The sequence below is a fragment of the Tachysurus vachellii genome, chromosome 22 (genome assembly GCF_030014155.1).
Source record: "Tachysurus vachellii isolate PV-2020 chromosome 22, HZAU_Pvac_v1, whole genome shotgun sequence".
In the NCBI taxonomy this organism is placed as follows: domain Eukaryota; kingdom Metazoa; phylum Chordata; class Actinopteri; order Siluriformes; family Bagridae; genus Tachysurus; species Tachysurus vachellii.
The window spans coordinates 2350001-2377500 of NC_083481.1; the positions used below are offsets into that span (position 1 = coordinate 2350001).

General features: G+C 42.7%; 1 protein-coding gene across 3 annotated transcripts in view; it reads right to left on the minus strand.

The window, feature by feature from the left end:
* LOC132837967 (calmodulin-binding transcription activator 1-like) overlaps positions 1-27500 on the minus strand; it is a 252278-nt gene that overhangs the window by 135273 nt on the left and 89505 nt on the right. The window lies entirely within an intron of this gene.

Genomic DNA, 27500 nt, shown 5'->3' on the forward strand with positions numbered 1-27500 from the left:
AGCTATAAACGCTTGCTCCTTCACCGGCCGGCCTGTTTTCTCTATCTTGATGTTTACAAGACAAAAAAAACGAAATGTTCACATTACTGAGAAACTGCGAAAGACGTCGAAATCTTACAGCTACCTGTTACGAAGCTCTGACGCTGGAGACTCCTTCCATAAACATGTCCGTACTGAAAAGAGAACACCGAGTCCGTTTTAAAACGCTTTTGATGCGAATGAGCTGTTGCTATAGAAACGATAGCGTATTATAACGAGCGTGTTAACGTGAAGCTGTGATGCTGCAGCTTTTAGAGAGAATTTATCTGCACTGAGGTTTGATCAGGAATCCTAAAGTTTTATCCTCTGTATAAGGCGACAGAGAAAGTCTGAGGCTGCTGCATCTCTGCCAACTCAGCTCTATTGTTTCAGCTTTTTTTGTGTGTGTGTGTGTTTCATCGTCTCTCTCTGACCGTTCTGCACGCTCCTTTGTCTTCCTGTTTACAGCTCAGCTAAGTTTTCATTAGTGCTGTCTTACTGCTTGTCAAGTCGAGCCCCTGAGGTCCCCTGGTACGTCCTCGGGTGGAGTGAAATACAAACGGTGACCTGTTATAATTTGGCAAACAGAAAAAAAAAAGACAAAAAACAAAAGGGATCTCTGGGCTTTTTGTCAAAATCAGTTTATTTAGGAAACAATTCTCAGTGGCTTGTTATTTCTGACGTTTCTTCTTTCCTAGTCTTTGCCTCTTCTTCTTCTTCTTCTTCTTCTTAGCCACTTTTTTTCCTCCTCGTCTTCTCTAGCTTTAATGTTCTTATCGTGTTACTCTTCTGTGCTTCACGTCGTATGACAAAGTAGTTTTTGTGCTGAAAATGAAGACGAAGGTCTGTGGAGCTTCAGCGTTCTCCCCTCTCCTTCTCCTCCTCCTCCTCCTCCTCCACCTCTTCCTCCTCTACCTCTTGCTGATTTCTTCTTCACCCTGGAGGCCAGTCGTTCGGCTTCTGGTGAGCCTGCTCCAGGCAATCGCTTCTCTCACCTCCAGTTAACCTGAAGAGCGACACTCTGACTTTCTGCACTCACAAGACATCCAGTGTGAAAAACTCCTCAAAGTGTTTTTAAACTAGAGTTGGGGAAACAAAGAGCCACATGCCCCGAGCCAGATTTCCAGACATCCACGTGCTTCTCTCTTCAATTAGGACAATCTCAGAGCTCTTTTTCTTCCCGTCTCCTTTAGTTCGTGGAGCTTTTCGCGGCCGTCTCTGCAATTTCAGAGCGGACGACGTTGTAAGTCGTAGCACGGCGTTCAGAAATCCAAACCTTACGTAAGACTGTGTCCGTAACAACGGTGTGACTTTAATCATCTCTTCAAACATACGTTTTGGTCTCGGGCCAATCGGGAGGAGGCGCTCCGGTAGGATGTACCGTCATATTTAATTACGACGGTAGAAAAAAAACAGATAACTGTAAGCTTTAAAAGTCGTTTGAAAAAGCTTGTTGCTGAAGTGATCAAGGAGCTGCTCTAGTGGAGATGATGGAGCTTCATCAAGAAGAGTCACAGAAACAATGACATCATGGGTATAAGGCTGCACTGGAGGGTGGGTGATACGACAAAACATCATACACACTGTACGTATGATACGTGATGCGGATCAAGATAAAAGCTTTAGCTCACAAACATTCTGTTCAGAAAGACATTCTGTTCTCTTTAGTTTGTATTTATTAAGTTATTTAAAGACATAACGATACCGACGATATCTCCGAAAAGTCCATCGTACATCATATCATCGCTGTACTGATAATTGACCGGCGTCTGTTTTTTTTTTTGTTTTTTTTTTTTTCAAACGTCAAAAAACTGAAACGTCGAATAACTTTTCAGAAGACTTGAAGTTTTTCCTCTGAATGTTAAATGAACTCATTTCATTTCAATCGGTTTACACGGGGTGTCTGTGTCCGAACGGTTGCTATAGAAACGATGACGTGCTAATGTAAACGTGTGATTTGTTATAGAACATTGATCGACACCTTCTGAAGAAGAATTGAACTGGGTTTGAGGTTTTAATCGAATTGGGTGTCATCAGAAGTCTGCAGAGATCGGACCAAGAAATATTTCCGTTTCTTTCCTGTAAAGCCGATAACGCTTTTAATTTGTAAACTCTTCCTTCCTCTACCTTCTCTTACGGTTCACTCGTGTTGCTTAAGAAAGGAAGAAAGTAAGAAAGTTGAATTACCAGCTGGCAAAGTAAGAAATCAATTTTAGTCTCGCTTTTATGTCCCAGGTGAACCGGAGTATAATTGTTTAAACCCAGAGTAAGTGTGAAATGAACGATGCTCGGTTTTGCTCCCTAAACCCCAACAGCATCGCTTTTATTCGGACCGATCCGAGAGATCCGGCTGAGTGATCCGGCACTCTGGGAAACTGAGAGAAGACGTGAGGCTCTGGCAATTTCAAACAAATTCCTTACAAAGGACTAATCCTCGTTTCGTTGCGTTTCATTCATTCATTCATTCATTCATTCATCTTCTACCGCTTATCCGAACTACCTCGGGTCACGGGGAGCCTGTGCCTATCTCAGGCGTCATCGGGCATCAAGGCAGGATACACCCTGGACGGAGTGCCAACCCATCACAGGGCACACACACACACACTCTCATTCACTCACACACTCACACACTACGGACAATTTTCCAGAGATGCCAATCAACCTACCATGCATGTCTTTGGACCGGGGGAGGAAACCGGAGTACCCTTCGTTGCGTTTGTGTCGGTCAAAGCCGTGTTTGACCTGTGAATAAGTCTGTGGGTTTGATTTCGATTTTTTAATGAGTGTTTGTTTCTGAGAGAATCTCGCGGCAGCCCGGTACTCCGGCGGCACAGGAGGAACGTCGTAACGTTAGCTCTCCTGCCGTCGTCTGGATAATCATGATCAAATCCTCTGTCTCGTTCTTTATATTCTCTCTCCACCCACTCAGTCAAGGAGAAATCAAAGAACTTCTGGAAGTAAACTGACACGCCACTTTAAAAAGTGGGAGAGGAAATTGAGTCATTAATCATAATACTCACACCCACGGATTTGGTCCCAGTCCTCATACACACACACACACACACACACACACACACACACACACACACACAGAGACACACACATACTTAATTTCTAAAATGGGGTGTCCGGAGCCTGTTACAGTAGGCATTACGCAGGAGATAAATACTCCCCCCTGATGCCTCGAGTTTAGAGACGCCACTTCGCTGTTTGCCTCCGGTTGATTGTTTGCTCTCTGTTGAGGGTTTTTAAGGGGACGTATGAGACGGAGACGGAGACGGACATCGTCATGTCCTCACGTTGATGTTCAGTCATGCTGTCGTTCTGGAACACTCAGTTAGGGAGCTCTTTAACTTAAAAAAAAAAAAAAAGTTAAAAAAGCCTTGACACTTGGGAAGCCTCCGCCTCCAGCAAGTCTAGTCCTTATTGTTACTAATCTGTCTGCCCTTAAAATATACTTCAAACAGGAAGGAAGCAATTGAAGAAAAAAAAAAAAAACTATTTCAGATTTTAGACATTTGACCTTGATGCGACCTTTCGATCGATATCGAAATCTAATCAGTCCATCTGCTGCTTTCAGTCTTAATTCCGTATAAAATCTACAAACGGTCGAGCGCTCGCGCCTGAGATATCGCTCTGTCGAGAATCCCGGACGGACGCTCGGGGCAGATGGATGTTCAGAAGGACGGATGGATGCCGCCTAGTGGAGGAGGATAAAACTATAAACCTATCCGCAGCTCCGCGGTGTCAATTGTCCTAACATACGATCTGAATATTAAATCATTCATCATGACGCATTTCTGTTACTCTGAATACAAGGTGAATATTATACAAAGACAATAATGAATATTAATACATCAGCTCTGATGAAGACTGATTCGTTGGGATATTAGAGATGGTCGTGAGTAGTTGTAGTTTGGAGGAATGTATTGTAAAGGGATGAAGCTGGTGGCTGGTGGTTGGTGGCTGGTGCGACCTGGGCGCTGCCTGATTTAAATGCGCACACTGACTCGGTTTGTCTGGCAAACACCTGCTACTCCTCTGACACTGATGGCAGTAGTTCAGATTCTCAGGGCCGGATCTGTCGGGTTCAGGGCTAAGTGATGTATCATGCACGGATCGATTTGCAATCAATGAAGGATCCTGAAGGAGATTTGAGCTTTCGGCGTGACACTGGACTCCTGCCACAGTGTGTAATAGCTCCACCTCCTCTAAGCACCTTGAGAGCTGGTGGTGAAGAGCTCGACTTCACTCTTCACTCTTCTCCGTGGTGTTTCTGGTACTTTCTTCTCAGCCTTCTCTTTCTCACCGACCCTGGTGCTGTCCTTCTGCGTGTTTATTTGTCTGGCATTGGTAAGGAGAAAATGAAATTGTGGAGGAAAGGAAAAAAAAAAAAAAAAAAACGAGGCTGGGGAAGAAGTTGACACGAAGCAGGATGTTGTTCTATTGTCGTGGTGCCAAGCCTAGTGCCATTGTGGATAAAAATAAAATAAAACAAAGAGTTTGACGGTGTCCTCTCGGCTAGCGGTTGGAGTGGGAAGGAGGGAGGAAAAAGAGAAAGAGACCGAGAAGAACTGATGTAGTCGAGTGATTAGTCCTGAAAAAACTGTCAGCACATTCTCACAAAAATATAATAAATTGTTCGCGCAAGATAACGGCGAGGCTCATACTGATGGATCGTTATTTACTCTCGTTTCCTACATCCATCTTTTTTCTTTTTTTTTTTCTTTTTCTTTTTTTTATAACAACTGTAGGAAAGCTGGGGAATCTAAATATACAAAATAAACCAACGTAAATAAAAACAGAAAAGAAGAAATAAGAAATTATTATTATTATTATTATTATTATTATTATTATTATTATTATTATTATTATTATTATTATTATGAAGCCATGTTAATAACCCAGTCCTAAAGGACTCATTAAAATGGAAATCCCCTTAAATGCTGAAGCTTGTCTCCCTCAAATTACATTTAGTTGTTCTTGCAATTTCCCCGTAATCACACAAACTCCCAAGTTTTTAATTTGTTTCCAACTTTTCCACTTGTTACTTGGGCCAATTGCTTGTCTTCTCGCACATGCACAGTCATGCGGTAAATAGCTCCTTTACTTTGCAGCGAGTGAAGCAGATTGATAGTGACTGCAATTAATAGCCGCCAAAGCAACAACACAACACATACGGCTCGGGATAAAGAAGCGCCGGAACGGGAGATAGGAACGGAAAACGGAGCGGCGTGTGTACTGTTAGCATCAAAGCATCCGCTACGACGGAGAGAACATCTGAACAAAAACACGGTGAAGGAGAAAGCTCAGAGGAGAGCACGGGCTTCCAGCGTGTGAAGGTGGTGTTATAGGAAGGAGCACATGGTGGATGTAAGGAGACATCTGATTGGATCACAAATTCCTGTTTTATTTTTTATTTTCCTTTGTGCCACATGAGGAATCCGTTACTGATATCACATTTTTAACTGAATAAAGTTGCAAAAACGGTTGTAATTTCTTTTTATTTAACAAAACCTAATAACAGACTTAAAGGTGGGGTCTCAGATTTTTGAGAAATGCTTCAGAAAACTGAGTCGGGCCGAATACTAAACAAAAATCAAAACAGACGTGTAGCCAATGAGCAGAAAGGGGCGTGTCTTGTCAATATGGGCGGAGAGAGTGTTCAGTGCGCATGTGTGACATTAGCAGAAAGCGGTTTTAACATTGACATGGAGGATAAAAACAAAGAAAGAAAGAGAAGAAAGACTTACGATAAGGTAAGAAGTAGGACGTGTTAATATAGGATCAGCTTTCCAGCGCTGGAGAGAACTGAAGGAGCAGGAAGTTGGTCACATATTCACAGATTGGAGTTTCCTGAGTCAATAACTCCTGAGCTAAACGCTGTTACTACACAAATAACACCTCTTTTCTACCGTAGTAATGTAGAGACGCAGCTACAACCGTGTTTTGTGTAGTAACAGTGTTTAGCTCAGGAGTTATTGACTCGGGAAACTCCAATCTGTGAATATGTGACCAACTTTACTTAAGACGCCGAGGCGCTTTTTTCCTTCTCGATAGATGAGTAACGTTGGTTTTGTTTTGTTACACAGAACTAATATATGTCTTTGTCCTTTACATGATTATGTTTGTGTGTCATTTTTGCTTGTTTGTTTATCTGCAATCGTATTGTTCTTCACTTCAGCTATGATAAAGACACATTTCTTTCCATTAGTCGCCTGGGTTACGTATGTATGTGTGGGCGGAGCTATCGATACAGGGGTGGGACCCGTTTGGGTTAGGGGCGTGTTTGTTTTGGTGATTTCAAATGTCAACGTTGGCTTTCAAAAATCGGAGACCCCACCTTTAAGATCGCACCTACTTTAAATAATAATCAGCTCCGTTGTGTTCCTTCGAAGCTGCTTTTTTCTGAACGCACAAGATGGCGACCGTTCATACTGTATACTGCGGACGTTTGAAGAGTTTCTTGTGAATGTCTCTACACCGGAGCATTAAACCCACATGTCCGTACCTCGCTAAAGAAATCAACTTTAAACCTGCAGAAATCTGAGAAATGCAGCTCATGACAACGATCATGACCATGGCGGAAAGTTTGAAAGAGAGATGGAGCTCATCCGTGTGTTTAACGTCTACAAACAGAAAGGTTTTGGCTGTGACGTGCTGTCAGAATGTAGAATTCAGAAAGAGAAAAGTGGAAAGAAACCAGCTGTTTTCCTGTGGCCTTTTAAAACGTTTTAAATTCGAGAGCGTGTTGTCTCTGCGGCGCCGTCTGGCACGATGACAACTCTACAAATAGCAGAGCTGTCAGAGGTGAAATGGCAGGACTCAGGATTTGACCGATGAGGTCAGTGGTCACTCCACCATCTCGGGAATATTTTCCTTTTTCTCGAGTTCTACCTTTTATTTAGACGATTCGTTTTTTCCCCACTCGTTAGCAGCAATTAACTCAAATCGTGTGTGTTTCTAACTAACCGATCTGATTAAGTCGTCTCAGGACTAATCTTTAAGGGTCTGAGAGAGCACGTTTGTGTAAAACTGGTTACGCTAACAGTTTTGCACACGAGTGTGTATCTGTGACTCATGTGCACACTCTCCTAGTAGTGATCTGACTTACTAACCCTGACTCTGATACACAGGCAGCTTTTTCTACAGCAGATGTATTTAGTGAGTCGTGGCACGTCAACATTTCATGCTTCCTTACTTCGGGTCACAAGTTCAGCATCCAACTGTGTGAGGTGGATTGTCCTGTCTGGGGGCCTGCATCCAAGGGCGTACTGTACAAAACAAAAACAAAAACAAAAACAAAGAAAAAAATACCCTAGCTACTGAGCAACAGGAGCCATCCATCTGTCCTAGCTATGAGTCAGACTGGGGAGAAGAGAAAGAACAACATCCAAATCGATGTCTGAGAGGCAGTTGAGCAGAGCTGATGGCGCTTTGAGAGGTTGAGGTCTTTATAATGTGACCCAGAGAGGATGATGGGTAGAGCTGTGGATACCGGCGTCTAGAAAAAAAGAAAAAGCCGGAGCACAAAAAAAAACAATAAAAAAAAAAGGACCCGGGATGAAAAATATTCTCTGAAATGATTCTTCAGATGTCCTTATTCAGTTTTTGCTCCCACTTCATTTCAGTCAGAGCGCTTTGTTTGCGGTGGGAAATTTCCTGCCGTCGTTGACACAGATTCATCTTTTGTTCGATCGGAGGTGCGTGACGAGCGTTAATGAAGGTGTGTTTGTGCTGTCAGAGGCGCTAGTGTTTGGCCAGACAGCTGCCCGGTGAGCCGTTTGGCACGGGCGGATCTTGGCTAGGAGTTGCTGAGGTGGCAATAAAAGACAGCGCGTGGCCGTGAAGGTCAGAGCGTGTGCTGCTGAGCAGGGGAAGGTGGGATGTGTGCTTCTGTATGATGGTCATTTATAAACATGCGTATATGTGTATATATGTGTATGTGCGTATATGTGTATGTGTGTGTATATGTGTATATGTGTATGTGTGTTTATATGTGTATGTGTGTATATGTGTATGTGGGTGTATATGTGTATGTCTGTATATGTGTATATGTGTATGTGTGTATATGTGTATGTGTGTATATGTGTATGTGAGTATATGTGTATATGTGTTTATATGTGTGTGTGTATATGTGTATGTGTGTGTATATGTGTATGTGTATATATGTGTATGTGTGTGTATATGTGTATGTGTGTATATGTGTATGTGTGTATATATGTGTATGTGTGTATATATGTGTATGTGTGTATATGTGTATGTGTATATATGTGTATGTGTATATATGTGTATGTGTGTATATACTGTATGTGTATGTGTATATATATGTGTGTGTGTATATATGTGTATGTGTATATATGTGTATGTGTATATATGTGTATATATATGTGTGTATATGTGTATGTGTATATATGTGTATGTGTGTATATGTGTATGTGTATATATGTGTATATGTATGTGTGTATATGTGTATGTGTGTATATATGTGTATGTGTGTATATATGTGTACGTGTGTATATGTGTATGTGTATATACAGTATGTGTATGTGTATATATGTGTATGTGTATATATGTGTATATGTATGTGTGTATATGTGTATGTGTGTATATGTGTATATGTATGTGTGTATATGTGTATGTGTGTATATATGTGTACGTGTGTATATGTGTATGTGTATATACAGTATGTGTATGTGTATATATGTGTATGTGTATATATGTGTATGTGTGTATATGTGTATATGTATGTGTGTATATGTGTATGTGTGTATATGTGTATGTGTGTATATGTGTATATGTATGTGTGTATATGTATGTGTGTATATGTGTATGTGTATATATGTGTATATGTATGTGTGTATATGTGTATGTGTGTATATGTGTATATGTATGTGTGTATATGTGTATGTGTGTATATATGTGTACGTGTGTATATGTGTATGTGTATATATGTGTATATGTATGTGTGTATATGTGTATGTGTGTATATGTGTATATGTATATGTGTATGTGTGTATATATGTGTATATGTATGTGTGTATATGTGTATGCGTGTATATATGTGTAGATCTTCAGGGTGTTTAAAGCACAAAAACCTTTTTAATTAAGTGTTTTATTTGAATGATAATTTAGAAAATCAAACTATTTATCGTAAACCAGAACCGGGTTAATAGATTTAATCGATTCTTTTCTGCTTCTTTGAATTAAATTCGTCTCGTTCCTTAAATCGAACGAGACGAGTCCTGTGCTTAAAAAAAGAAGTTCATTTATAATTTCTTAAAAACGTCTTAAATATACAGTCAGGAACTCTCTTATTAATCTACTTTTACTAAAGCAGCAAAATAGAGGGATAAGGGTCCATTTAATATCATGAAATTTTTGCTGTGGTACAAAAATCCCTCCTTTTTATTTATTTATTTATTTATTTATTTATTTATTTCACATGGATGTACTACTGCAGCTACTCAGAACAACACTTTTGGTAAATAAAAAAAAATAAAAAATAGGCCATGTGCCATTTTTACTTTTAGTCCCATTTAGAAAATCCTTCTGACAAATGGTAGTGAGAAAGTCCAGAAAATAAATAAAAGATGAATTTTTTGGACATGAGGAGTAACCATGTATCACGGTTAGCCGGTGCGGTGGCAATGCTCGCACAAAAACAAAAAAAAAGAGAGAAGCAGGACATCAATCTACAGTACAGCATACACACACACACATACACAAACACACACTCACACACACAGGCACATACACACACACAAGCACACACACAAACACACACACACACACACACATGCACACACACACAAACACACATATACACAAACACGTATACACACATACACACACACACACACACACACACAAACACACATATACACACAAACACACACACACATACACATGCACACACATGCACACACACGCACACACACAAACACATACACATACACAAACACACACACATGCACACACACACACAAACACACACACACATATACACAAACACATATACACACACACAAACACACAAACACACACACACACATACACACACAAACACACACACACACAAACACAAACACACACAAACACACACACATACACAAACACGTTCAGTACACAAACACAAACACACCTCTTTAGCTCTGTCATAAATTGAGCAGAAGAGGAACCTGCACTAACACCCCATCTTTTTGTGTGAGTTCTGTACCTAACCGTCACGAAATATACCTTTACGATAGACATGAAGGTATCAACTGGTGATTTTCACAGCCTTCATCTGAGCTCTTCTAGTTCCGCACTCACCAGACTTCTTAAAATGGGTGCTGTATTACTTTCGAGCGCTTCATAGATCCGCTCAAAGTAGAAAATTTGAAGGAAATGTTGAAGGCGTATGAATAAATAATGCTGGAATATTTCAGAGATTCCTTCAGAGCTGTAATTAAGCGTGCATGAAAACGGGCATGCGGACAATCATCCGGTGGACAAAAAAAAAACAAAAAAAAAAAGACAACAAAACAGCGCGTACAATCGGAGCACTTTGTCTGTGAAATGCCATTATTCTACTGTTGTCAGGTTAAAGTGCTTGGAGCGCAGAGGGAGAGAGAGTCATTTGACTTTTCCCTGGTGTCTCCTCAGCTGTGTGTCTTTTCAGCAATTCCAACGCTTTAGCCGGTGGCGAAAATTCGGCGTGTGCTTGAGAATGGCTTATTTAACAGATAACATCCCTCCCTCTGTCAGCAGAAAGGAATCTTTTTTTTTTTTTTTTTTTTTAAATGCGATAGAGCCAATGCGGTGTGAAATCTAGGGCCATCCAGAGACGAATAACTCTCAGCTGAAAGGTCGGCGGAGAACGTGGGAATGAAAAGACCGGTCTGGTCCGGTTCCTGTAGACGATTAGAGACGATCTGAGAGATGTCGGACAATACTAGATGAGCAAATAAAACAACTTCGACGGGTTTACGGCTGCATTGATAATAAAGCTGGTGCTCATCTGTGTTTGTGTCCGTCACGGAGACGCTCTTGTATAATTCAATGCTATTGGTCAGAAGGTGTTCTGATTCAGCAGCAGCTCGTTCACACGGACTTGTGGTGAGGTTGGTGATGAGATGTTTATGGAAGGAGTCTCCAGGAACGTTCAGACGTGATGCTGTAACTTTTCTGAATTCTTCCAGTAACAATACAAGCTGCTTTTATTTTATTTATTTATTTTATTTATTAGCTTATTAACTAAATAAAAGATGGAGAACTGTAACAGGTTCCCGCTAACGTGATGTTCCACAACAATAACTGCATCTATACATGGATAAAGAGTAAATAACCCCCCGACTGGCACCGAACCCCCCCCGACTGCTCCCCGGGCGCCGCAGCATAAATGACTGCCCACTACTCTGGGTGTGTGTTCACGGTGTGTGTGTGTGTGTGTGTGTGTGTTCACTGCTATGTGTGTGCACTTTGGATGGGTTAAATGCAGAGAACAAATTCTGAGTATGGGTCACCGTACTTAGCCGTATGTCACGTCACGTCACGTCACGTCGTCACTATATAAGAGCAGGTCGGTATCTTGAATCCTCACATCACCAGGTCCTAGATTATGTCTCTATAACACAATGTGCCAAAGTGGTGTTTTATTGCTTAAATATTTGACAAATGTACCGAATTACAAGCTACGACTACGAAGTATGAGCTCTGCTGTAATGTTTGAGTAAATAACGTGTCACCGTGGACGGCGGTGACTAATTTGAGACTTAAACTCTGTTTAACTCACGATACATTAATCTTTGTAAAACACACATTTCTGCAGCAAAACACTATTTCTTCTTGTTCCTTAGTCCGAATGTCAATCAGTTAGACGCGGGCTGATCGATACGGAACGAGCCGAGCGGTTCCTTTGGGTGTGTGCGGTTTCAGTGGGAAAGTCATTGTTGCAGGAGGTGAAGGGAAGCCCTTGACTGAGTCCTAGGCATAGCCCGAGGCGAGTGAGGTTTCAGTCGTCGCCGCTCGCACAGGGAGCAATTTAGCTGTTCGCTGCACATTAATGCTCTTCCCCCCCGTTTCCGAAGGGCAGGCTTAACCTTTGTGTCAAATATCAAATATATGTATATAAGCAGACTCGATCTGTAGCTCTGTGTTCATGTGCTCATTAACGCTTTTTAACTGGTCGCTAATATCATATATTTAGCACAAAAGCAGCATGATGAAGACCACGAAGGCTGTTTTAGTTCAGCTACCTGAACAACACGGTCATTTAACTCCACACTGTTAGGGAGGAAAGTCTCCACCACCAGCAGGTCCGGTCCTTCATGTAAATAAAACACCGTCGCCGTATCCTTCAAGCGTGACGACGCGACGGAAGAAAACTCTTTGACATTTGACCTTGCTGTGACCTTCACCCTGTTTGGATCAATCTAATATGGATGCAGACATTACGTGATATAAATCCTTCAAACGTTCAGACATTTGTCCTGTAGACACACTGACAGATGGACGGAAGCACAACGCTTCCACCGCATAGTGTTTAATAAACACCAAAGTATTTGGTCCTGTTTTGTTGTCAAATTGTTTTATGCGCTTATGTCTCACTCTCACTCGTTTCACTCTTTTCTACCGCTTATCCGAACTACCTCGGGTCACGGGGAGCCTGTGCCTATCTCAGGCGTCATCGGGCATCAAGGCAGGATACACCCTGGACGGAGTGCCAACCCATCACAGGGCACACACACACACACTCTCATTCACTCACGCACTCACACACTACGGACAATTTTCCAGAGATGCCAATCAACCTACCATACATGTCTCTGGACCGGGGGAGGAAACCGGAGTACCCGGAGGAAACCCCCGAGGCACGGGGAGAACATGCAAACTCCACACACACAAGGTGGAGGTGGGAATCGAACCCCCAACCCTGGAGGTGTAACCACTAAGCCACCATGCCCCCCGCATGTGAACGTTCTTTTTTAATTTTCCTCCTTTATTTATTTGCTTTAAAACGCTATAAAAACGCAGGTTAACGTTATTCCTTGCTTCAGGGATGAAGGTCGTGTCTCAGACGGTATACTGAATGCTGCCAGTCCCCACGCTGCTGCGCTGAATGAACATGGAGCTCGTTTCTTCTGTTTTTTGTCACATTGTCAAAGCAAAAGAGCTCAGAAGTGAAGTCAAAAAGCCTTTTGCGTTTCCCCCTTGTGAGAACCCAACAGATAACAGGATTACAACTCCAAAACTATGACAGAACAGATGTTGTCGTGTGGTTCTGTCGCGAGCCCTAAAAGGACGTTCGGGTAAGAGGATTTCTTTCTGTCACACTAAGACACGCCGATGCTGGGCAGCGGTGACGGCGGTGGGAGCGAGAACTCGGCCAGAAGGTTGAAGTGTGTACACGTGGCACGCTTCCACACAGCGTGTCACCTTCTGGCTGCTGAAAGGGATGACGAGTCGGCGGTGCGAATCCTGTTTCTTGGACCCTGCGCTTTCACGAGCCGTTTGGCGAATGCTTTTGCTGTGCTCGTGGAGCATCGTGTAAACTAAGGAGCTCGCGGTTTCTCGCAGTCACTCAAAAACACGTGGATTTACTGTACGTGAATCCGAAAGTGCTTTAATCCCCGTGGACGTCGGCAGCGTGACAGGATCCCGTTTACTCTATAGCAGATTTGAACGATGTCTTTCCTCACCAGTCTCATGGTCTTCAAATTAATAAGACAAAAATATTCAAGACTTTCGACACTCCAAAAATAATGTTTTTTATAATTTGTATTAAAAAAAAACTATTTTTATTTACTTGCTTATAATGATGTACGGATTAAATGGGACGCCCCTGTAAATTAGCCGTTACTATAGAAACCATAATGGATTAAAACCTCTGAACTGAGCCTTCGCTGGTTGTTGTGCACTTCTATTTGAAATGTTCTCATATTTTATCCCCTGATTTCCTGCCTGATCCTACGATTTGGTCACATGACCTTTGACAAGGGCAAACACGTGTGTCTGAATGTTTCAGGAGTTCCGTCGTGAATAAATTGCAGCCCACTTCAGATCGAAATCTGCGTTTTTTTTTTTCCTCAATTCGTTAATGCGGAGTTGAAGGCAAAGCAGACGGAAATCAGCGGAATATAATAACTGGAAGTGCAAATGATATAAAAATAAATAAATACAAGTTTGGCTTGCTGGCTGGTGCAGCTGAAAGCTCATCATCTTTTCATCATGATGCATCATCTATTTGTCATTTCTAAAGGCGCGGGGATCTATGGGGCATATGCTCGGTATGTCGGCCCTGAGCGCTCGCAAAAAAAAGGGAAAAAAAAAACAACAACAAAACAAAACAAAAAGAAACAAACATTATCCCAAGTCCAACTGGCTTTGAAATGCAAATGCAAAATTATGCCTCACACACGCCAACTGTTGCAAAGCCCCATAGCTGCAATCTTCCTGGGTCTCCTTTTTTTTTGGCAAAGACAGTTCAGCAGTTCGGCCCTCGCCAATAGAACTAACAGCCCACATCGAGATCAGATGAGCTGCTACACCAAAAGAATTAAACAAGGCTTGGGAAATTCTCAGTGGTGATAAGGATATGTGGTGTTTTCTGTATTGTAAGCAGTAACTGAAGTTTTGGCACCTCTAGATCCAAACACGTGACCAAAGGTCGAATTCAGAATCGTCACAAACTGCAAATCTGTTTGTGTCTTGGGTTTTGTGGAAGAAATAAAACTTTGCAGTTCCACTTCAGTGCTGAGGAGGAAATGGGAAGAGGGTGAAAGTGAACAGATCGATGTACTCGAGAGACCGCCCTTCCCGCCCGCTCTCGCTGTTGTAATGTGCGTCTTGTGCTGTGACTGGATGTGAGGGACGGCACCACATGACCTTCAGCGTGGCCGGTAGGGACCCGCCCCCTCGCCAGCCTTGTGTGGACGAGGGCGCGTCACATCCATCTCTGTCGGCTGCTAGCAGTGACGCCATTCATCAGCTAGAATGCAGCGCTAAAAACACCGAGAGCAGACACACAAACACACACACTCACACACTCACACACACTATGCCTACTCAAGAACATACACTCACACATGCCAAATCTCCTAAATCAAATCAAAATCCGCAGCTAAAAAATAACTGACATACAAAAAAAAGTTTATTTAATCCTTATGATTTTTATATAATGCTTTATTTTAAACCAAATGATTTAAGGTGCAGGGGGTCACGGTGGCTTAGTGGTTAGCACGTTCGCCTCACACCTCCAGGGTTGGGGGTTCGATTCCCGCCTCCGCCTTGTGTGTGTGGAGTTTGCATGTTCTCCCCGTGCCTCGTGGGTTTCCTCTGGGTACTCTGGTTTCCTCCCCCGGTCCAAAGACATGCATGGTAGGTTGATTGGCATCTCTGGAAAATTGTCCGTAGTGTGTGATTGCGTTAGTGAATGAGTGTGTGTGTGTGCCCTGTGATGGGTTGGCACTCCGTCCAGGGTGTATCCTGCCTTGATGCCCGATGACCCGAGGTAGTTCGGATAAGTGGTAGAAGATGAGTGAGTGAGTGAGTGAGTGAGTGAGTGATTTAAGGTGCTTTTTGCAGATGATTAACACAGCCATATCTGTTACAGGTACTCGCTCGGATCGACAGGAGCAGCCGATATGTTCGTTCAGATGAGCGTCTGATTAGTGTCTAATCCTGACTTTCGGGTCTTGACGTGGAAACAGCAAACTGTCATCGGATGACAAACAGCACCGATGCTCCCAAACCTCTCTGTATGACCGGTCTACTGTAAACACGGAGAAGCCGAGCGGCAAGACGTCGATAATCGCTCTGATCAGATGCTTCTGGACTGCTTAGGAGCTCAAATTGTGTAGAAACTAAGATCAGGATTCTACAGGATTTACAACAACACAAAAAACACAACGTCTTGTGTTCGCTTCCTCTTATACAACAGTCATCTGAGTAGGAACTGTATTCATTATGCACTAATAGCTCCATATAAAATACCAAAAAAACTCCTGTTCTCATTATACTGGATGAGCAAATGTTGATCCTTCACTATCATCTCTTTTATATTTACTTTACCTCTGGAACTGGAGACTCCTTCTATTCATCTCGTTATCATATCACCGATTACACCCACATTTTAAATCTGTATTAGCAGTGAATCGTCAGCTCTACAATTCCCTGGGGACGAGCCGTGGTAAAAGAACTTGAACTTTCATATAAACCTGATTTTTCTTTTCAGCTGTTCTACTATCTGGGCTCCTTCTGACCAATCGGAATTGAGACGACACAAAGTCTTTTCAAGGTCAATTCCCGATAAAGAAGAATGAAGTATTGCTGAAAAAAAGAGAGATTAATTTTTCTCCATCGTTTTCTTTGAATTGCAAGAGATATAGTATCAGTTCCTCCTGAAAACACCTCGACACATCCCGGGGTTTGGAGTCTGAAGGACGGGAACGAAAACTCCACAGACATTCGTATGACTGAATGTGCAATAAAAATAACGTTAGTGAGGGAGGACAGCGGTCTTCAGTTTTTTAATTTCTGGCGAGCGAGATTAAAATAGCTTTTTTCTTTTTTTTTTCTTTTTCATGTGTGTAAAAAAGAGAGAGAGAGAGAGAGAGAGAGAGAGAGAGAGAGAAATCAAATGGAAATGCATTAAGGTCTGCGTGGGAGGGTAAAGAGAACGTGACTAAAATTTTAAAAGTGATGGTTAGGATTGAACGGTCCAACAAAAGAAATGGCATCGTTGTAATCCCTACATTAGCCGTGCTGTCAAGTCACTAATAAAAATAAGACTGAGGCAGATGAAGCGTGTGTGTGTGTGTGTGTGTGATTTAAAGACATTTTTAAAGGGGCTCTAAAAGGAGCGGCAGTGGCGCGTGGGAAGCGCTCCTCGTATTCGCGCGGCGTGTATAGCGTTCGTGTAAAAAGTGTAAAACGCTGCGCTGTGATAAAAGGAACAATACGGTTCGCTTTGGAGCATAAAGCGAAGATTGAGGTTTATAGCAGCATCGAGTGCTCAAAGTGGCCTTTAGTACATAAAGCGCATGAACCTAATCAAGTGTAAAGTGACCCTTTTGTAATCAAGAGCGCGAACGCAAGCGCGCGAAGGTGTGGAAGGAAAACAACGACAAAAAAATAAAAGGAGGTCTGGAGGCAAGCGGCGAGAACAGAACAGATTATTTTGTGTATTTAAAGCCATTCACAACCAACAAAATGGCTTCTTTTCACAGTCTGAATCGGAGCTTAAAGGTACGGCGATGGCTTTGTTTAATGGCCATTTAAAAACAAACAGCGTATCTGTTCCCCCGTGTGAATGAGTGTTATTCGCTCATCAGAGCTTTGGATTTGTTTAATGTCCTTGAAAGAGGAACTTTAAAGCGCTGAGCAGGCTCGCTCCCACCAGGACATTGTTTGATCGCTCTTGGAGTGACATTTGTTTAATGAACAAAAGTAACCCTTCGTTCTCACTGGAAAAGGAGACTGGAATCGAATCCAAGGCCAACCGTATGCATGACTTTCCCAAGAAGCTCCAGTCTGCTCTCCAGCTCACATACACCTCAGCTCTTTTAACCTGCATGATGGTGGGCTGGGAGCGGATCTGAGACCCCCGGGGCTTTCGTGTACGTGCTGTGGCAAAACGCAGAGCACGGACAGACCCTTTTATCAGCAGCGTGAGAGATGCAGCGGAAGCGGCTTGACAATAGCTGACCTCGGCTGACAGGTGGGCAGATTGAGAGCTGAGATTAGCGCCGCTCTTCTGCTGAAAAGCGGGTGTGCGAGACGAATCGGCCGGGAACAACGTTCGTGCCACGTCACCTCTTGCCTCTGATAGCGGTGTCGGAAAATGGCAAAAAAAAAAAATAAAAGGTGTCTGCTTAAGCAGCGGAGAGAAAAGCTTGACACACGTCGGAATCATAGTAAAAGTCATGAGGGTTGATTGAAATGAGGTCAAATTTAATTGATCGCTTTTCGGTGGCTTCTGATCACCCGGGCAACAGGATGATTATAAGCACGCTCGACTGTAATTCGTCTACTTTTTCCAATGAATGTCCAGCTCCAATCGTAGGACTCGGGCAAAATTTCAGAGCTTAACTCGGCCAGCCGTTTACATGCATACGACTACGCAGGCTTGAGGAATCAGCGTCATTAAAGCAGGTGACGAGCGCGAGTCGAGGAACCCGGAGAGCTGGGACTGCTTTTCAGATCCTTATCGTGACAAAAAGAATCCGCAAAGCATATCATCAGCCAGAGAAATCCAGTCGTGTTAAATTCCAACACGCTCGCCGTCGCTCTGTGAATCGTCACGCTTGAGTGTCTCCTTTATATCCTAAGTATCTGGGGAAAGGAATAGAGAAATGGAACGAGACCAAACGTACACGCTTTTCTTTTTTTCCCGCTCTTATTGCATGTGACACCGGGTTCCAAAACACGGCTAGCGTTAGAACGATGCTGTCTCCTTCACTGATAGGTGTGTATATCAAAACTGCGACAGATTTAACTTCCTGGCTCGGTCTTCCAGCCTTAATAATAGGTTGAGATTTTTATAGCGCTGTTTCTTTAATTTGCCATTTCCCCTGTAATTATTTTCAAAGAAACCAAGATTCAAAGCTGTAACGAGAATTAAAATCTAATCTTTGAGCTCCAGCCTGGCCTTCGTTGATGAGCCGGTGGTTACGCATCGCTGACGCCACCCGACTCCACCGAACGCTTGTCCTGTTCTGCTAAAACACCAGCTCTCTCTCCTTCTCTCCGTCTCTCCGCTCTTTCTCTGTTGCTAATGATCTCTTTCCATTACTTGTCTGGGAATAACTCACGCCTGGTGTCTATATCTACACTATATTTGGATGAACCTCTTTATGTCCTGACCGCTAAGAGCTGTACACAGAACAGATCGTTTTTTTTTTCCTCTGACGGCATCCTTTAGTTCCAAAACAGAAGACTGAAGAAGGGGCTGGATAAAGATAGCAGCTAATCTAAGGCTTAAATAAAGCCTCTCTGTTTGAATCACGACTGTAGGTCTTTTCCTGAGGAAGCGCAGAGTAAAACTTTGTTCGTTCCTTAAGAGTAGATTTTCTACGCAAGCCGTTTTAGATCTGGTTGTTACACCAGAAGAAAATCTCATCATTGAAAGATGCAATAACTGGAGAAAAAAATTGTTTTTCGACTAATACATAATCAGACGCTGTGTGTGTGTGTGTGTGTTATGTTAAACACCTACAAATAAGCATTTGGAATTGCTAAGAAACGTTACTCAACCGAGTCATTAAAATCTGTTTCTATGGCGACTACACACAAGTGTAGCTCTTCAAAATAAAGCTTTTTCTAAAACAAATATTTTCTTAAATCAATTCACTGAACAAATTTGTGTCTTTGTCTAAAACGGAATGAAATATTAGTAAAAAAAAAACAAACTACTACTCGTCGAGCATAACTCACATGACCACGCCCCCTGAGCTTATAATAAAGGTCACAGGAATTTTTTTGCATTAACTGTATTTATATACATGGTGTCCCTGTGAGTGGGGCACGGTGGCTTAGTGGTTAGCACGTTTGCCTCACACCTCCAGGGTTGGGGGTTCGATTCCCACCTCAGCCTTGTGTGTGTGGAGTTTGCATGTTCTCCCCGTGCCTCGGGGGTTTCCTCCGGGTACTCCGGTTTCCTCCCCCGGTCCAAAGACATGCATGGTAGGTTGATTGGCATCTCTGGAAAATTGTCCGTAGTGTGTGAGTGTGTGTGTGCCCTGCGATGGGTTGGCACTCCGTCCAGGGTGTATCCTGTCTTGATGCCCGATAACGCCTGAGATAGGCACAGGCTCCCCGTGACCCGAGGTAGTTCGGATAAGTGGTAGAAGATGAGTGAGTGAGTGAGTGAGTGTCTCTGTGAATGAGCAGCTACTATAGAAAGGATGACATATCAGAAGTGGAACATCACTGTACCATAAACCAGCGATGTATCAGAGCTGCCGTTAGAGAATATTAATCAACTCTTTCTGACCAAAAGGCAGTTTAAGTTGAAGCTGCTGTACAGTATATTGGTGATCGTTTTCCATAACTACATTTCCCAGGATGCTGTGCTGCCGCCTTTCTAGCGAGGTTTAATGGAGGGGCTCATTAACCTTGGGGAGTTGTTTTAAATGCCAATAGTTTTAGCTGACACCACAAAAACGCTGCAGGAATAAAAAAAAAAAGAAAAAAAAAAAAAGAAAGTGGTCTCTCCTCTCAGTGCTGCATGCAAATTGCCTTCTAAAAAGGAAATGACTTCCCTGGGGCTGAACGCTATTCATCTAACTCTTCTGGTCATCAAATCATGGCACGTAACAACATATATGAGAGTATTTAGTGCTGCTTGTTCAGGGCTATTCTGTCTGACGGTACATGAAAATGATGACGCGTGTTCAGTAAAGCTTGGGAAAGAAACGTACCCGTCTACACACACAACACAACAGTTACACAATGTTTTAATTAACTTTTTTATTTTATTTATTTTTTTTTTATGAAGACGTAGGTGCTTCAATTATCCATCACGGTGCCTGTGTGTGCTCTAGCGGAATAACAGCCCGTAAGGCCGAGCGCTCGGAGACCGGCTTCGATAGATAACACGCTGATGTGCGCTCGGTAAAATGCACCGACCGTGGAATTAAAAAAAGCCTTGTGAGTAATCGATAAAAATAGATTTCAACCGTTTAGAAATAAACGAATAAATATGTAAGGGGGAGGGGAAAAAAAGCACTAAGATCGGTTTGACGCACGACGTGGAGAGTTTTTATCGTATCCTTTAAAACATCGTTCTTTTAGTGCTCGTTTCGACCTCTGCTTGAATTCCAGGCACTTTTCCTGAACCGCAGGGAACCTCCGTCACAGCAGGGAGCATGGCAAACATTTAAAGAGCCTCTTCTTTTCATTACTTATCAGACTGTTATCACATTAGTCCTCCGGTCGGGGTGCTTCGGATGGCTGATCGGTATCTGCGAATCGTTTGGGGGTGAAGCCGCGGTCTTCGTTTTGCAGCGTTGGCACGTGGAAGGAGGTGCGCTGTTGGCAAGGAGAGGCGCGTGGACGCCGTATGTCGTAATCTCCCCGGCCCATCGGTGCCCAAATTAAAAGAGAGGATGGGAAATTGGATTTGTGGCGCTTCCCCGCAGCAGGAATATCCTCCCTTTGTCTTAAGAACATTAAATAGTGAGCACCATCTCTAGGCTCCTCTGTGAAAGAACAATTAATAACGCCGGGGTGGCAACGAGCCAGGATCAGGGCAAGGATGGGAAGAGACAGGATGTGACGAGAGAGAGAGAGAGAGAGAGAGAGAGAGAGACAGAATATTCAGTGTACGATGATGAGTGAGATCGTTACTCTGTAGAACGTTAAACTCAAACCTCAGATCTGACTTCAACACTTCATTCATTAGGTATTTATAACAATGAATGATTCACGACCTAGAATCTGTTCCGGTTTCCTCAAAATAGGTAGAATTTGCTTTTAAAACATGGGGCACAAAGCTGTATTTTGATGTAATCATGAAAAAAAAAAAAAAAATGCAAATACAAAATGAATCTAATGTGAATTAGTGCTCTAATGAGACATGCTGCATTGTCTGTAACGTCGGTGCTTTAATGACGGTATCTTGTTTTCATCTAACTCTCAGTTTTATTGCTCTGTGTTCGGGTTTGAAATCTAAAAACACACCGTTTTAAACTGTATGTCCTTAAATAAAATCATGACATTAAGTGTTACATAAACTCACAAAAGAGGCTCGTCACATCCTGTATGCAAATTATTACAGGACGACGTCGTCGTAGCTCGAAACTTTAATGATATGTCTGAAAAACAACTTTATTAAAGCACTTTATTAATCTCTTATTTACCTTATAAATAATTAAGCATTGTACATACAGGTCTAAATAGATAGGAGCTACGATTGGAATAGAATCGATATAAAAATTAAATGTATTGGTGTCGATACGTGGGGGAATGTGAAGGGTGTCAAATTTGCATATTCCTGCATATATTTGCACGTGAGCACAGAATATGAAATATATTGTTTATTTGTAATGCATTCGAGGTGAAACGTCGTGAGACATCTGCACCGGAGCTCTTTGTTTTTTTTTTTTTCTATAATAAACCCTGTGTGAAAGTGTGTGTGTGTGTGTGAAAGTGTGTGTGTGTGTGTGTGTGTGTGAAATGATGGATTGACTTGCAGGAAAACTTCATGAGATAAAAACTGTATCATGTTTAATTCCCTCTAAATGCACCTGATCACAGTTTCTTAGAGACCCTCATTTTTTTCTCCCCCTCCTCATTTTGGGAGCTGGTGATGTTTATCGTGAGCTCCACGGTGTGGTTTGTCAGCGGAATGATAAGCTCTGTAGGAAGGACACCTTTAGACGCATCCTGGGGTTAAAAAAAAACGACGCGAGGACGTTCTGAAGCTCCTCCTGAGAGCTCCGTTGTGAGTGAATAATGTTCAGAAAGAAAATGCTTCATTGACAGAACGCTCGGTTGTTTCTGCTACAGTATTGTTGCACAAAAACGATCCCTAAATGTCATAACCGTAATCGATAATTAATTAGCGATAAGCAGACAAGAGAGGTTCCTGTCATGGGACTTGAACCAGCAACGGTTTGGAAGGCAGCTCATCAGAACCGTGTTATTCCCTTTCCTCAGATCTTAAAGCAATGGCGTCTCTCTCGTTGCTGAAAGGTGCGCTGCGTGCAGACGGCGTATATGAGGGTCATAAATCTGCTGCGAGAGGTTGGGCTCGTGCTCATTTGTTCGCTAGCCATGTGTGAAAATGTTAATGAGGGTTGTTATAATCCGGGAGATGCTCGCCATTCACATTTCACACACGTCCTTGGCTTTTCTGCTTACACACGCCTACTGTGGTGCATCAATCCTCTGCTACTGTCACACTAATAATAGATCTAATCGCACGAGTCGGTCTTGTGCTAGATTCCCATAAGAACATTAAGCATTTCAGAGCAAATGCGTTTCTCGCGTTACTTAAAACATAAAACCGTGCGTTTGATTCCAGACGATACCGGCGTTTTCCTGACGCTGCTTTATCTTCGTCTGCGTCTTGACGGTTATATAACGTGTTTAATGTACACATACTCGTAACGAACAAACAACAAAAAAACAAAACAAAGCCTGTTTTTTTTTTTATGACCTCTGCGTGCATCACCGCTTCATATCTGTAATAATCCGAACCCTCTCAAATTGGACTCCTTCATTTATATTTTCCGGCTTTCATGTTCTTTACAGAATCGCTTTGATCTCCACCTTAGATTAGCTCTCAACTGGATTCATGGGCACTGGGGAACACACACACACACACACACACACACACACACACACACGCACACACACAGTTTCTAACTGAGAATTTCTTGGCATCAGTGCCATATCAGAAGACACTGGGGAAATAACACAGAAACACTGCTGGATGTAGGAGACGAGAAGAAGTGCAAAAAAAAACGCATCGCTCGAAATACGGTGTTGGAAAAATTCTGAAAAAAAAAAAATGCTGGATTCTGATTGGTTAAATCATTTTAGAAATCAGCAGCTCTGACATCAGTGCGGTGTCAAATCCGGGGTTTATATTAACGTGCTCGTTCTCATGCGTTCTGGTTCCTATAGTAACAGCTTGTTTAAAAGGACTCACAGCAGATGCTCCGCATGAACAGAATACATAATATAATCGCTGGATATAATCAGTGATGCTGTAAAAGTCAGAAGGTAAAGCTGAAACTTTCTGACATCTGCAGAAGACGAGTGTTTTTAAGGCTTGTTGCTGTTAAAGATATCGATTGCTTCGTTATTTTCCTGTTCCGCTATGGCACAGATTGTTTTATGGCCTATTAGCTGAACGGTATAATGAGTGACATCAGTAAGAGCGTGAACTATAGAGCGAGACAGCAGTCTCAAGGATGTGGACGATTCTTGCCAAAAACTTAAAAGGGTCCGTTTCTGTCTCCTGGGATTTTTTCTGATAGATATGGATTACAAACTTTTCCTCGCTCTGTACTTTTACTTCTCCTTTATTTCTCCTGGTAGTTTTCTTCTAATTGTTTCTCTTCTAACACATTATATAGCCAAAAGGTTTTGATACGCCTGGAAATCAGACATATATACAGTATATGTGTACGTGATAAACATCTCATTCTCTAATCAGCTCCACATTCATTTCTCTGAAGGCTTTCCACTAGATGTTGGATTGTGTGTGTGTGTGGATCAGTGTTCATTCAGCTACAAGAACATCAGTGAGATCAGACTCTGATGTTGGGATGTTAAGTCAGAGTCAAGGCTCTGTGCAGGACACTCGAGTGCATCACTCCGACCTTCACGTCCGCACCGTGTCGTCATGGGGCTGCTTTGTGCGCAGGAGCCTTGTCATGCTGGAACGGTGTTTGTGCCTCTGAATGGAAACTGTAATGCTACAGTGTACGTATGAGCGTGATGGTCAGGGGGTGCACATACTTTTGTCCAAGTAGAGTATAAATTTCTGTCTTTTCTCTACCTAGATTCTAGAAACGGAATTAATCCATAATAACAAAACCTACAGCACAGAATAACTGGGAACACAACTGCAGAAGAAATAAAAAGCTTAAGACGAACAGGTGAACGCAGTTAGATAACACGCCAGCGACAGGACGGAATCAAAAGCGTGTGACAAACTCCAAACAAAACAGCGTGAGAGCAAAGCTCGTGCACGGAAAGGAGGAATTAGTGACTCATCACATGATGGAAATTCCTAAACACCGACCTCCTGCTCGAACTTATCCGAAATGTCCAACACACGACTCTCCGACACGCCTCTTTACCTCCTGCCCCGAGCGCCACGAACGGGCTCTTTGTCCGAAAACGAACGCCGTCGCGTTAAAAATGCGGCGTATCGTCCATGGATTAGCTTAAGGAAATAAAATGGCTCCGAACCCAAACTTTTTTCCTCTTCGGAGCTATTTACTTTTCTCCTGCTGTTCTGAAAGCTGAGAAGGGATCAGCATATTTAAAAAGGCAGGAGATGAACAATTCGTTTTATTCTTATCCGTTTCTGCCATGGTTAACCGCACGCGTGCGGGTACGAGGAGCGTTTCCCAGACTAATTCGCCACCGCATTGTGTACAGTGCTGAGATAACTCAAAGCAGTCCTGTGGTTTCAACACACACACACACACACACACACACACACACACACACACACACACACACAGATATTAGTTTAACAGTGCTAAGTACATAAACACAAACAGACACGAATAACCCGTCTGCTGGTTGTGACTTTAAGACAAACAAACAAACAAACAAACAAACAAACAAAAAAATCCAAAGCAACCCTTCTCTCCACAGTGTGCTGATTTGTTGCCTTTGTGTTTTCTCGTTTAAAAAGCGCTAACCGTTGAGAGGAACCTTCAGACGCTAACCCCTTGACGGCTGATTGCGTGCGTCGAGGCTGTAATTCCAGTCGCGCTTTGTTTTCTTTGCTTCGCTTTTCAGCTGCTCCTCTTGTCTTTGTTGTTGTTTTTCTTGGTGCCGTGTTCTTTTTTTTTCTCCCTTGTGCACTAATGAGTTTTTCTTCTCCAGATGCGCGACGACTACGAGAGGAAACGCGCGCTCCTCTTCGCTGTTTCGCACCCGTGAAATGATCTGGCTGTTCTATCGGAGGCCTGGGATCTCTTCTCCTCATGCTTGTGCTCTGCATGTATTCGCCGTGGTTGGCTGTGGGACGATTCGTGGATGTCGAACACGAATTTGTCGTTCGTCTTTTTGTCGTATATTCATTAAGTTTTTTTTTTTTTTTTTTTTTTAAATAAATAAATAAATAAAAGGGGTCAGGGAGTTAAATGAATGAACCGAGAGATAAATCTAAATCAGGTTTCTGCGTCCGTGGGGGCAATCAGTCCAAAATCAAGTGTGCACACGATAAGGTGCAGAGCCGGAAATTGCTTCTTAGCAATAATGGCAGATGCGATCGGCAGAGCTGCGAAGTACGCTGTGTTCATCCCTTGGCTGTGTTCCTTCACTGGGGTCAAATGCATTTCGTTATCCTTGACATTCAGTGCGCCTCGTTTGACAATTCTCTCATGGGGTCAGAGATTTTCCTCCAGCTCTAATAGATACGTGGGCTTTAACGAGGAAAACGTCGCGACAACGACGGAACCCGAGAGCTAAGCGGTCTGTCTATGCGTATTAATTGATTATTGGGTCATTACAGAATAACCATCATCAAACTCAACTCCAACAGGGGATTTGAGCAGCCGAACGAGTGTTGACTCACACACAGCATTGCAGTGTGAGTGCAGAGTGGCAGATTATAGCATAATAGCGGGTCAAGTCCGATAGCTGAATTTTTTGTTGTTTTTTTGACTGTTTTCAGGACGAGCGTACAAAAATAGCGCCGCGTCATGGACGTTTCTCCGCTAAAAGGTATCGGAATATTCTTAGCCGAGACATCGGAGAGATGGAAAGGTCATAGGAGACGTGATTCGGAGATGAGTCAATGCTGCTCTGAAGCGTGACTCAGTGTTTCCTGATCTGATCCTGCACATTTTGGTGTCTCCCGATTCTGACCTGACTCAACTCACGACTCGTTAACGAATCCCAAAATTGTACGGATTGGATTTAGAGGTACATCGATATGATGCTGAACTGCTAGTGAGGGGCTGGATCAAGAGATGAGATGGGACAGCAGACAAACTCAGGGTGCCACACACACACACACACACACACACACACACCTAGAGACATACCACATTCTGCCATGCTTTTGGAAGGTTGGAAAAAACTAGAGAAATGAGAAGAAACCCTTCTGGATACAGAAGGAACATGCGAGTTGACTTAGAATTGAACCTGTGATGGAGGATCGAGCCTGAGGCTTGATAATAATATTTTAATATTAATAATATTTATTAGAGATAAAAAATTAGCACGGGGTCTCAGTGAGGCATAAAAATTACAACACACAGTAACATAAACATTTGTATTTTTTCTATTCATAATTTTAAGCGTTTTTTTTAGTACATGAGCTGTTTTTCCCGGATCGTAAACAGCCAAGTAAACTTTATTTGTGTGTGTGTGTGTGTGTGTGTGTGTGTGTGTGTAATTTAGACTTTGATTGAATGATGATCTTCATTCATTCATTCATTCATTTTCTACCGCTTATCCGAACTACCTCGGGTCACGGGGAGCCTGTGCCTATCTCAGGCGTCATCGGGCATCAAGGCAGGATACACCCTGGACGGAGTGCCAACCCATCGCAGGGCACACACACACACACACACTCATTCACTCACGCAATCACGACAATTTTCCAGATATGCCAATCAACCTACTACTAAGCCACCGTGCCCCCCGAATGATGATCTTGAAAGAAGCAAAATTATCATTGAGTAAAATCCGAATATTTCAAACTTAAAAAGAATTAAACAGAATGCTACAGATATCGGACTACACTGCTAAATCTTACCGTGTAACACATGAGCTGATCTCTGAACTAGGATGTAATAATT